The following is a 12295-nucleotide window of genomic DNA, read 5'->3' on the forward strand; positions in this document are numbered from 1 at the left end:
TCCCTGTAGAGAGTCACTAGGGGGCGTTACTGGGAGATCCCCGGGTGGGAGGAAGCACAGCCCATGGAGAGTAGTTTTGAAATGAAATGCAGAGAGAAAGTGCACTGAAACTGAAGAGTGACAAAGGGGGAGGAGTTAGAATGAGATAAAGAGAAGTGTTTGCCCTTTAGAGGTGTCTTTGGTTGCCTGATGGTCCCCTGCCACTGACCTGGAGGAGTATAGGGGAATCCCATTTTAAGAGAAGCAGACCATTGGCTGTAAAGAGGAACTGTGGCTCAGCAACCACAGTTGTGACAGGGGAGAGCTTACGGGTGGGCAGTGGAGAGACCCAGCTCGGGAGCGTGGAATCAGAGCCAGGGAATGTTCATCCCAGGACCAGGGTGAGCCAACGCAAAGGTCACCTTGGAAGGAGGTCAGGCCAGGAGGGTCTGGACCTGTAGAAGTGAGGAGCACAGCCTTTTGGACAATATTCTGTGGGATAGGCATGGACAGGAGCCTTGTGAATATGTATATAGCCCCTGAAAGAAAGTGCCTCTGTAAATATACCTGAGGAGAAGAGTGGAAAAGGTGTTCCCTCTGGGAATAACAGAAGTCTGGGATTGAATTGTGCTGGAGTTTATTAAGTGGCTGTAAGAAGATTAAAGTTAAAAGTCTGCCTGTTGTACAGGTTGCAATAAAATTTAAGTTTATTATTAAGCCTTCTGGAGTACAATGTGGTTCCTAGACTGAAGAGCTGAGTGCAACCCAGAAGTGGAAAGTATCTCCCAAACCCCTGGATCGCTATTCTGGACCATTGACCCACCCCAGCTCGACTGTAAGTGGACTGGAAATGGAAGTGTGTCGTAGGAGTAGCCTGAGAGAGAGCGAAGACAGTGAAGTGTGTAAAATGATTTTCTTTTGTGGCCCAGGGCCAGAGCTAGCACTCGGGTGAGACCCAGGTTTCACTATCATGCCTAAAAGGAAGCATGATTAGGGGCCCTTTTACCAATCTGCAGTAAGCACTAATGGCAGCTCAAAATGGCATACTGCGGGGCGAGCTGATGCATCTGCCATACTTTTGGACATGTGTGTGTACTGCTAGCATGTTAAAAAATAAAATAATTTTTTTTTAACCCAGGAGGCATGTCTGGTGGCAGAGAATGGGCACGTCTGTGCTAATCAATTAGTGCAGCTACATTACCTTGCACTAACTGATTGCCACATGATTAACGCATGAGCCTTATTGCCTGCAAAATAGGTGATGGTATTGTCTCACGCGCTAGTTTTTGTGAAGCAGGACGATAACTCACCGCAGTACAAATCAAGGGGTTGCCTTGAACCGTTATAGGCGAAACATGTGTCGGCACATATCCCCTTGGAAGAAAGTTTGTAGACAAGTACATATTACTTGTCTACAAACATTTACTTTAGTAATAATGAATAAGAAAATGAACAAATGTACAAGTGAAAAGTGAATGACAATTTAATAACGGTGTATTAATGGAGTAAAATGATAAAAGACTTTCAAAAAAATATATGATAGAGATCAGAGCCACAAACTGATGATGATATAGGTGTTTCACCTACTTCCAAAAGGTATGAGACTTTTATCTCAAAGGAAGTTCACCTCTGATGGTCCATTATCGTAAGTAAGTAATTTAGAGATTTTGATTTGCAGATGTGTTTGTATGTGTGATTATATCAATTGATCTGCATTCAGTTGATTTTATAATAAGGCCTTGTAGATACTTATGGAAACATTAGCACATAGCCATTAAATCGGAAGATGGAAAATCAGCCGTTTTCAAGCTGCGGCAAAAAGCGGGCCTAGTGCACAGCAAAGACCCACGTAAGGGCGTGTAAAGCCACTTTTTGCCACAGTTTAGTAAAAGGACCCCTTAGGGGCTTAGCTTATCTAGAAGATCAAAGCCTTTCTTTTTTATGTTTTTCACAAGTGCACTATTTAGTACTTTAGACAAATACCGGTCTTCTTACAATGAGATACATTCTGTGTCTACTGTACCGTGCTAATTTCTCAAATACACATATCCAGTTCTCTGAGGTTACTGTGTACAGCAGATTAAAAAAAATTCACCAGTTGCCAATATCTGACTTGCTCATATGATCTCTGTTCCACTTTAGCCAGGAAAATATGAATACTAAACAATAATCGCTTTCCCAACTAAAGAAACATTTAATGGAAACAGCTTGTATTCGACTAGTGCCTCTGTGCAATATCACACCCTGATCATGAAAAAAGTAGTAATTCTAAACAAAGCAAAGACTTTTATCAAAATGTGCAGTACAAAAGAAGTGAGCAGTAAAACTTGCAATCCTCATGCATGCCAACTCATAATATGCACACAGTTGGCATAAGGAAGCAGGCTAAGCATGTTGTTTGGAATTCGGAGAATGGTGCCAGGTCAGTGAAATCACTGGTGGACCTTAAATAATGGGCCTCTTGTAATCCCTGAATAAACTGAAGTAATGCAGAATATAAAACAGCGTTAGCCCAAAACTTAATGCAAGAAACATTTTGGAAAAGAGAGTACCTTTGTCAGGTCTGAGTTCTTGTGGGTGGTCATTATTAAACATCATATACAATACTGTAAATGTTTGCAACTTGACCTGGGCTCAACCAACTTACTTTCAATGGTGGTTTCTTCTAGTTTATTGGATAGCTCTTCAGAGAACTTCTCTGTTAATCTGCTTGCAATCCTCTGGTGAGTTTTCTAGGCTCCCCCTTTAACTGTTTTCTGCTATATTGACTGCAGAATCTGTGGTCTTTCTATCTTGTTAAAAGAAAGGTATGCTGTGCAGTATACATAGCAAATGATAACATTGAGGGGCATTTTTGATATGACGTCTAAATCAGATTGCAAAATGTCCAAAAATCCAGTAGCGACCATGGCAAAGTACACAGGGTAGAGGATGTGTTAGTGGGCCTTCCTTATCCATGCCTTTGGTGTTGACCCTTTTTCCTATATCACTTTGCATTTGTCCACAATAAATTTCATCTGCCATTTGGATGCCCAGTCTTCCAGTTTTCTAAGTTCTTCCTGTAATTTTTCACAGTTCCCTTCTGATTGACAACTTTAAATAGTTTTGTTTCATCTGCAAATTTAATCACCGTACTTGTTGTTCCAATTTCTAGATCATTTATAAATATGTTAAATAGCACCGGTCCAAGTACAGATCCCTGCTGTATTCCATTATTCACCCTCCTCCATTGAGAAGAATGTCTATTTAACCCTAACCTCTGTTTTCTGTCAAATAGCCAATTCCTAATCCACAGAAGGACATTGCCTTCTATCCCATGACTTTTTTAATTTTCCCTCACATGCTTTCTGTTTCTGATGTACCTGATTCAATTTACATAGACATCACATGAACAATACTGGTGCCTGCAGGGTTCCCACGCCTGTTGGTCAACATTTTACAGGACCAGGACACTGTACCAGTGACTTCACAGTGAGAATCCTGAAAGGTAACTTTAAAACCATACAAGAACGTAAGACCTTTGAAGTCAGAATGATTGAATATTTTAACACCCAACAGAAAGGACTTAACAAGGATCTGGGGTTCCTAGCCCATTATAAACCATAAAGCTGTATGTCTCTGTTGATCACCCTCCCCTCACCTATCCACACCCATCCTGTTAGAATATCAATGATATGCTTTGATGTCCCCATGCATACTTCCTACCCACCCCCCTCCTCCCACCCTGTCAGACTGTCATAGTAATGCTTGAATGTTTTCACTTATATACACTGTCAGCTAGCACATTTGCTTATTTCCGATCTGAGGAAGAAGGGCAACCTTCGAAAGCTAATCAAGAAATGTATTAAGTTATCTATATATATAAAAGGCACTTTGAAGCCTCAAGCCGGAAACTTGAGGCGCCCGAGATATCCGGTTTGGCCTGCAGGTTCCAGTCACTGTAGCTCCGCCCTCGCGTCAAAACGCGATGATGTTGAGGGCGGGGCGGCCCTCGCGTCAAAACGCGATGACGTTGAGGGCGGGGCGGCCCTCACAACCACGTCACTGAGGGATGAAGGGAGGAAGAGGAGAGGTGTGCAACTCGGAACGGAGGCACGAAGGGGGTGTCTGCAACTCGGGAGGGAGGACGGGGGGGATTACCCTGCAAGCGCCCGTTTCATTTTTTCCAGAAACGGGCATTTCTTACTAGTGTCCAATAAAAAAGGTATCTTATTTTCTTTTCCATGTTTTATTTTGTTTGATTTCTATTGATGTACCTGAAAAAGTTGTTACCTCTGAGTTTTTGTCTCTGTGTCAAGTTTTTCTTCATATTCTCTTTTAGCCTTCTTTATCAATGCTTTGCATCTAGCTTGACAGTGTTATGTTTCTTCTTATTTTCTTCATTCAGATCTTTTTTTTCCCATTCTTTGAAGGAAGTTCTTTTGGCTCTAATAGCCTCTTTCAATTCACTGTTTAACCACGCTGCCTGTCATTTGCTGTTCTTTCCAGCTTTGTTAATATGTGGAATACATCTGATCTGGGATTCCATGATAGTATTTTTAAACAATGTTCATGCCTGAGTTAGAAATATAGAAACATGACGGCAGAAAAAGGCCATATGACCCATCCAATCTGCCCATCCTCTGTAACCCCTAATTCTTCCTGTTCCTAAGCGATCCCACATGCTTATCCCATGTCTTTTTAAATTCTGGAACAGTCCTCGACTCAACAACCTCCACCGGGAGGCCATTCCACGCCTCCACCACCCTTTCTGTGAAATAGTACTTCCTTAGAGTACTCCTAAGCCTCTTAACTTTGTCATATGCCCCCTCATTCCAGAGCTCTCCTTCATTTGAAAAAGGCTCTCTTCCTGTACATAAATGCCCTTGAGATATTTAAATATTTCTATCATGTCTCCTCTCTCCATCCTCTCTTCCAGCGTATACATGTTGAGGTTCATAAGCCTGTCCCTATAATTTTGCATTCAAGACCGCTTACTAATTTCATAGCCGCCCCTCTGGACTGACTCCATCCTGTTTATATCTTTCCATAGGTGTGGTCTCCAGAACTGCGCGCAGTACTCCAAATGGGGCCTCACTAGAGGCTTATACAACAGCACTGTCACCTCCTTTTTCCTGCTGGTCTTGCCTCTCTTTATGCACCCTAGCATCCTTCTGGCTTTGACCGTCGCTTTTTCTACCTGTTTGGAAGCTTTAAGGTCATCAGACACAATCACCCCCAAGTCCCGCTCTTCCTTCATACACAGAAGCATTTCACCCCCTATATTGTACCGTTCCCTCGGATTCTTGTGACACAAGTGCATGACCCTGCATTTTTTGGGATTAAACCTTAGTTGCCAAATATCGGTCCATTCCTCTAGCTTCGCTAGGTCCTTCCTTATGTCATTCACACCCTCCAGGGTGTCCACCCTGTTGCAGAGTTTAGTATCATCCGCAAAGAGACAGACCTTACCAGACAGCCCTTCCAGCAATATCGCTCACAAAGACGTTAAAAAGAGCCGGCCCTAGGACCGATCCCTGCGGTACTCCACTGACGATATCCTTACCTTAAAGTCCTAACCTTTGCGGCCAATCTTTTTAGGTTCTTTTTAACTATTTTTCTCATTTTATCATAGTCGCCCTTTCGAAAATTAAATGCTGCTACAGTAGATTTCCTTAGTGACTTCACTCCAGATATCAGCTCAAATTTTCTAATGTTATGATCACTATTTTCCAGGAGACCCAACACTATTACCTCTCATACTATGCACTGCATTCCACTAAGGACTAGATCTAAACTAGCTCCCCCTCTTGTCGTAACTCTAGGCACTAGTTTGTAGACTCGCCCCATTAGGATATAGAGCCTTTAAGTTCTCATTTACTAACATGTTAATTGTGTTAAGCATGTGAAGGGCCACCATTGTACATACTTGTGTGCATAAAATGTACAGAATACTGGTACTTGTATGCATAAATGCACACTTAGCCAGCGAGGTACCTAAGTGCTATTTTATAACAGTGCATGTAAATGGCATAGAGGACAACTTATTTTAAGTGCCACAAAGGGTCGTTCTTAGCACCAGTTCTGTAATTGCGCTGGTGTTGGCGTGTGCTTTTTACATGCACCAAGGCCCCCGTTTACTGCAACGGGTAAAAGGGAAGTCTATCTTTCCTGCAGGAAATGGCCGTGCGGCAAGTAAAGCACTTGCCGCACAGCCATTTGAGGTGGCGGTAAGGGCTCCCACACTAACCTGGCACTGTCCAATTACCGCTGGGTACACCCCCCGGGTGCAACGCGACCCCCCCCTGGTGAAACGCGACTATCCCCCCTCCCCTTACTCTGCTATCCCAATCCCTGGTGGTCTAGAGGTACCTCTTCGGGGCAGGAAAGAGCCCCCTCTTTCGTGCCCGGAGCTGCTAGCTGCCCTGCATCCTCCTGTCCTGTGGTGAGTGGCTCTCGGCATTTCAAAATGTCCGCCGAGAGTTGAAGCAGCCTCGCGAGACTTCAACTCTCGACGGCCATTTTGAAACGCCGAGAGCCGGACTCACCTCAGGACAGGAGGATGCAGGGCAGCTAGCAGCTCCGGGCAGGAAAGAGGGGGCTCTTTCCTGCCCCGAAGAGGTACCTCTAGTCTAGAGGTCTAGAGGCTCTAGACCACCAGGGATTGGGATAGCAGAGTAAGGGGAGGGGAGGGGGAGGAGAAATGACAGGGGGGAGGTGAGGGCGTGGAAGGGCCGGGACAGGGGACGAGAAAGGGGCAGCTCCCCCCAGCAAAATGACACCCCCCCGGGTGCATCTTTACCTGCTGGGGGGGGTGGCGGCGCGCGCTCGTTACAGGAAATAACCCGTTCCGGGGCCAGAGGGAGCAGAGAACGAGCGTTGCCGACAGACGTGCGGCACCCCCCAGCGGCGTGCACCCGGGGCGGACCGCCCCCACCGCCCCCCCCCCTTAGTACGCCACTGGGTCAATGTGATTACATGACATTTTGAAAAATGCTAAATACCTTCCTCTGTAGCAGATTTCAGGAAACGGTTTTTGATTTTTCTGTTTAGGCAGATCCAATCGCTCTTACCTTCCTGTCTCCCTGTCTGATCCAAGCATTGTACTGTTTTTTATTCTCTGTAATATTTATTTATTTATTTAGACTTGATATACCACCTTACCTGTCGGACAGAACAAAGAAGTTACCAAAACAGAAAATATCAAAAGGAAAGGAACTACAGTATTTTGATAGGAAAGATAATACATGCACTCATAAGAGAACCTAGAACAAATTAACAGATTATAGCAATTAAAAAAACATCCTTCTCACTCTCCCAGGCACCAAGAGCACAATGAGCCCCTTCAATCACAAGTAAAAACCTGCTTAAATAACCACACGTTCAATAGTGATTTACCTTTCTTTATATTGAGTTTACCCCGTAAAGACAAAGATAGAGAATTCCAAAGATAGGGAATGATGAAGAAAAATTCACTATGATGAGTTGTCTCCAGTTAGTCAAAGTGAGATCCCTGTAATATTGTATAATGTAGTTGTATTCACTTTGTTTTGTGTACTTTAGCTTTGATTAACTGCATTGTTAGCCATATTGAACTCATGTTGCTGGGATAATGTGGGGTATAAATGTCATAAATAATAAATATTCAATGGAGCTGCCTGTATAGTGCAGCTGAATATCCTTATAGGCCACCTCTGTATTTGTGCTGGTGTGGTCCAGGGGCAGGGCATAGGTGGAGTTAGTTGTTATCTACTTGGTGCCAAAAATGCTGCCCTAACTTTATCCGGTTTGCTATCTGGTCACCGCTGGATCTGGATTTTCAGCGTGAACTAAACATTTAATTCAGCTGCTGAGGCTGAATATTGACCTATGTATTTTCTATGCCCCAGGTTTTTTCTTTTCTCTGGACCATTATCAGTTACAACATTTAATACAACTCAATAGATAGGTATAAAAATTAAAAAGAGTTTATTTAGGAACATCTGTGAGAAAGATGATAATACTCTAATGAGTTTTTTTTGGTCATTTTATCCTGACACCAGTACATTTTATACCTTTCTCTCTCCCAGGTGGGGCTTCATTATTGATTGTTTTATTTAAGAGCTGTGGTTCAGGCCTCTAAACTACTGTAGGTTTACTTAAAAAGTTGCAGTGTAGTTGAATTCAGAAGTGGTGGCCACACATTCTCCATGTGAATCTGCAAACCTTTTGTAGTCTGGGTTCTAACTTGTTCTCCTTCCTGTTAGCTTTGTTCTGAACTCTACTAATTATATCATGCTGTGATATGTACATTTGAAATCTACTGTCTGCAAGGGGTAAAGTGAGACAAATCCATTCTCTAATTACAAGCAGCCTGAACTGAGGCGCACATATGGGTCACATGAACTGCATTGCATGTGTTGTTGGAGGAATTTGTACAAAGCTTTTCAGGAAAAGGTTCTCCATGGCTTCTCATCTTTTGATTTTGCCTGTTGCCTGAGTGGTGTCTCTTCGGATTTCTGGTTTTACATGCATTGTCTCTTCAAAACTTGTTTATCAGGTTTAACATATGTGTTTGCTTTATAATGCTCTTAAATATTAAAGCTTGTTTTTCTTTTTAAGAAATGTTTATTCTGTTGTTGCTGCTGTGTGAACAACTCCAGTTTGATTACAGAGGCCCTTTATTGAACCAAGTTGAGCCATGCTCATGGCCTTAGAGGTTATCTCTCTCAGAGAAGTCACCTTTTCTAAATAAAATCGCCTCCTTCTGCTAATTTGTGCCCAGAATTGTTATTGAAGTAGGCCAGCAGCTTCAAGAAATATTCTTCAAGAGTCCTGCTACTGCCTTGATAAACTTTACGATATTTCTGGTTGTGACTGCCGTTCCAGGATGTTGATGCAAGTGGTTCATGCTTACTTTTCTGATCTAGGTAGGTGGAGCTCAAAGTTGGCTCCAAAGTTTATGAACGAGATTCAGGTAAGAGCCCTAAGTTCTGCTGGTAGGTAAACCTTTTCCAAGCTGTCCTAGGCTGCTTACACACCTTAATGCAAATATAGATTTGTTTCACACTAACAACTCGAATACTTTGAAGGACTAAAAATATTCATAGCATGGGTCCAAATTGAAAAACATCAAGGCTCAAACAAATATCTTTTACTTGTACATAATGGAAGCTCCTTGTGCTTCAGAGCAGCCATACCTGAAGGAGCATCTAGCTTTCAGTGCTGCTAGGATTGGGTCATTCCACCTTCTGATCCTGATGCTTAGAACTCCCACAGTAAGCCAACTGCGCTGAAACTATACTGCTGGAACAGCGCAGAAAATTAGCTTGCCAATGGTAAAAGGAAATGGTATGCAAATTATATGCATGCTGTTAAAGTGAAAGCAAGGATAGGGAATGTGTTAGCACATGCTTAGAAGAGTTTCATGGAAAGCCCAGTTCCTGGGCGCCAGGGGCGTAGCCAGACCTCGGCGGGAGGGGAGGGCCAGAGCCCAAAGTGGAGGGGGACATTTTAGCCCGCCTCCCCCAGCTGCCACCCTCTCCCCCACCGCTTCCGACCCGCCGTTGCCGCAAGGTACCTTTGCTGCGCTGGTCTCGCACTTGCTTCCTCTCCTGTTTTTAGCGCACCGTGCACTGTACGCTCATCTTAATGAAACTGAGCATGTGCAAGTGTGCCTGGAAACAGGAGAGAGGAGGCAAGTGTGAGACCAGCGCGGGACAGATAAGCGCTTCAGCAGGCGGGGGTTGGGGTTGGGGACCCCTGCCAGCCAAACCAGGGGCCACAGAGCTAATTTTGGGGGGGGGGCCCAGGTCCCCATGGCCCCCCCATAGGTACGCCACTGCTGTGCGCATGCACCAGGCAAACCCGAACATGAAGCACACATTAGCATCTGTTTTCTATGCCTTTAAATATAAGCTTTTTCATTTTTTTTAAATACTTGAAAGGCTTATATTTAAATGCAAGAAACAGGTGCCAATGTGAGCTTTCACTTTTGAGTTTCCTGAGACTCATTTGTTTCTCACTACTGGCACTTAGGGGCTTGCACGGGCTTCCTTCTGCTTCAAAATTAAAGAAAAAGTGGCAGATTTAAAAGAGAGAATCATGAGAATTCCTCTCTTCAAACACCCTAATGCCTGCTCTGAGCATTATTTCTTCAATAGTAAGGGAGGCTTTCTTTCACACGCTGTTCTCTGAGCATTGGGAAGGAATAGGAAATGACCTCATTAACATCCGTTTGACTACATTGGCTGTTATCTGTGATAATCTTTGGTGTACTTATTGTTTCCAGCGCTAGAGCCTGTGAGCATTCTACGCTCACTAATGCGGGCGCTAGTCTGAGGCTAATAGCCTCTGGCACCCGCATTTGCTTCTGAGCATCGGGGCCTCACAGGGGTAATACTTCCATCTTCTTAGCCCCATTCTGCAGAGAGTCATATTGTGGCTTTGATTGACCCTGCTCTAAAGCAGTCCTTTTGTTTCGTAAGGGAATAGAATATCAAAGAGAGTTAGGTAAAACCTTTGCCCAGTATGTCTATTTTGCAAGATAACACTAAGCTTTTCCCATATGTTTGAGCCTATTGTCATTCAAAAACCTCAGTTTTTTTATGCCTGGAGGATAATTCTAGAAAGCTCTATAAATATTCCTCCGATGATGTATATGATATAGGTCATGTGACCTATATCTGACTCCATTGATCTGCTGTTATCACAGAACAAACATTTCAGAATTTAGAAAAAAACTGGCTCATAACCACAAGAGAATTCCCTTCTCTTGTGGTTGTGAGCCAGTTTTTTCTAAATTCTATAAGTTCATAAACTCAGAGTGGTTGGGATTGTTTTTGAATTGTCTATAGAGTTATGTTAGAGGTCTATTTCCTATGAAAAAAGGAATAAGCAGACTGTCCCCAAAGCGCAACACAAGAGCAAAGAAAAACAAATGGGGGAGATCAATCTAATTCCAACCAGGGGAAACAATTTATTGATAATACTAAAAATATGGAAGATACAAAGGCTGATAACTCCAAAATATCAAAAGACTGAATGGACTTGACGCAGTCCTGCACGTTGGTGCGGCAAGCGCCTGCCTCAGGACTCAGAGATATTCCAGTCTAGTTGACAGTGCATAATCATTGGCCAGTGAATGCAGTACAGGAATACCAGCCAATAAATCACATTATAACATAAAGCACCGTCAAAATGATGAAACAACAGTGTAGGAATCAGATTGTTTATGTGTCAAAAAAGACAGTATAAGAGGTCTGTTTCCTTAAATAAAGATTAAGTTCTGTTAGTAACTCTGATTTAGCTAAAAGGGAAAATGCTTACTTGAACTACCAAGTTGTTTACAAGAAGTGCAGACATTGTGTGATTTGCCACTGTGCCAGTATTGTACTTCTGAATAATTAAAAGAATTTACCACACTGCTGTGTCATCGCCCCAAAGGCACCTGCTGTTCTGTACTTAACTGGTGTTTTCTTTTGGACTATTATCTATTTGCATAAAACAAAACAAGCAAAAGCAGTCATGCTTCAAAAACTATTTTTGTTTCCCCCTTCCCCCTTTAAATAAAAGTGCTTTTTCTAAAAGCACCCCCATCTTCTGCACAAATTTAATTTTACCACAAACAATAGCAAAAAAAGCACAGCTGGGCCTTCAGAGTTGAGATAAGTAAAGTCATTTAATTCTCAACAGACCCGACATGGGCCGTTTTTCAGCATAGAAACGCCTGCCTCAGGGGTCCAGATTGTTCTTATGGATAAAGTGGTACAAGATTGAGCATACCAAACTGGCATTTTTTCTTTTTTACCAACGACGTTCTGCATGATAGCCTGGACCACTTTTACATCTTGGACAAGTTGCCTTGACAGTTTGGTTTGCTCAGTCGTGTACCACTTTATCCATAAGAACAATCTGGACCCTTGAGGCGGGCATTTCTACACCGAAACACGGCCCATGTCAGGTCTGTTCAGAATTAAAGGACTTTGCTTATCTCAACTCTGAAGGCCCAGCTGTGCTTTTTTGCTGTTGTTTGAGTTTGTATGCTATTTTTACCCTCTCTTCTGTTATCTTGAAATTAATTTTTAAAATATGCAGTTGCAAACAGAATGAACACATGACTGCAATCTCGTTTCCTGCTTCTTAAAATCCTACTGCTGCCCATTGTCTTCCTCCTGATTGTTCATTATGAGCGCAAGGATCAAGTCTTAAGGACGTTGACTCCTTTCGTTCAAAGTTTCACCTGCCACTCCATGCAACTTACTCTTACCTACAATTTCAATATTATTTGACAACTCTGAATAAAGCTTCTGTAACGGGGGTCACATGTGAGACTTTAGATGAGGCATTTTAACCCTGG

At 43.0% G+C, this 12295-nt stretch overlaps 1 long non-coding RNA gene across 1 annotated transcript; it reads left to right on the forward strand.

Annotated features, from left to right (window-relative positions):
• The first annotated feature begins 476 nt into the window (after nucleotides 1–476).
• Nucleotides 477–3796, forward strand: LOC115472030. The gene is made up of 3 exons (XR_003942455.1): nucleotides 477–614; nucleotides 2042–2049; nucleotides 3786–3796. It is a non-coding gene; the product is annotated as an uncharacterized LOC115472030 (long non-coding RNA).
• The last annotated feature ends 8499 nt before the right edge of the window (nucleotides 3797–12295 follow it).

The sequence above is a fragment of the Microcaecilia unicolor genome, chromosome 6, assembly GCF_901765095.1.
Source record: "Microcaecilia unicolor chromosome 6, aMicUni1.1, whole genome shotgun sequence".
Lineage (NCBI taxonomy): Eukaryota > Metazoa > Chordata > Amphibia > Gymnophiona > Siphonopidae > Microcaecilia > Microcaecilia unicolor.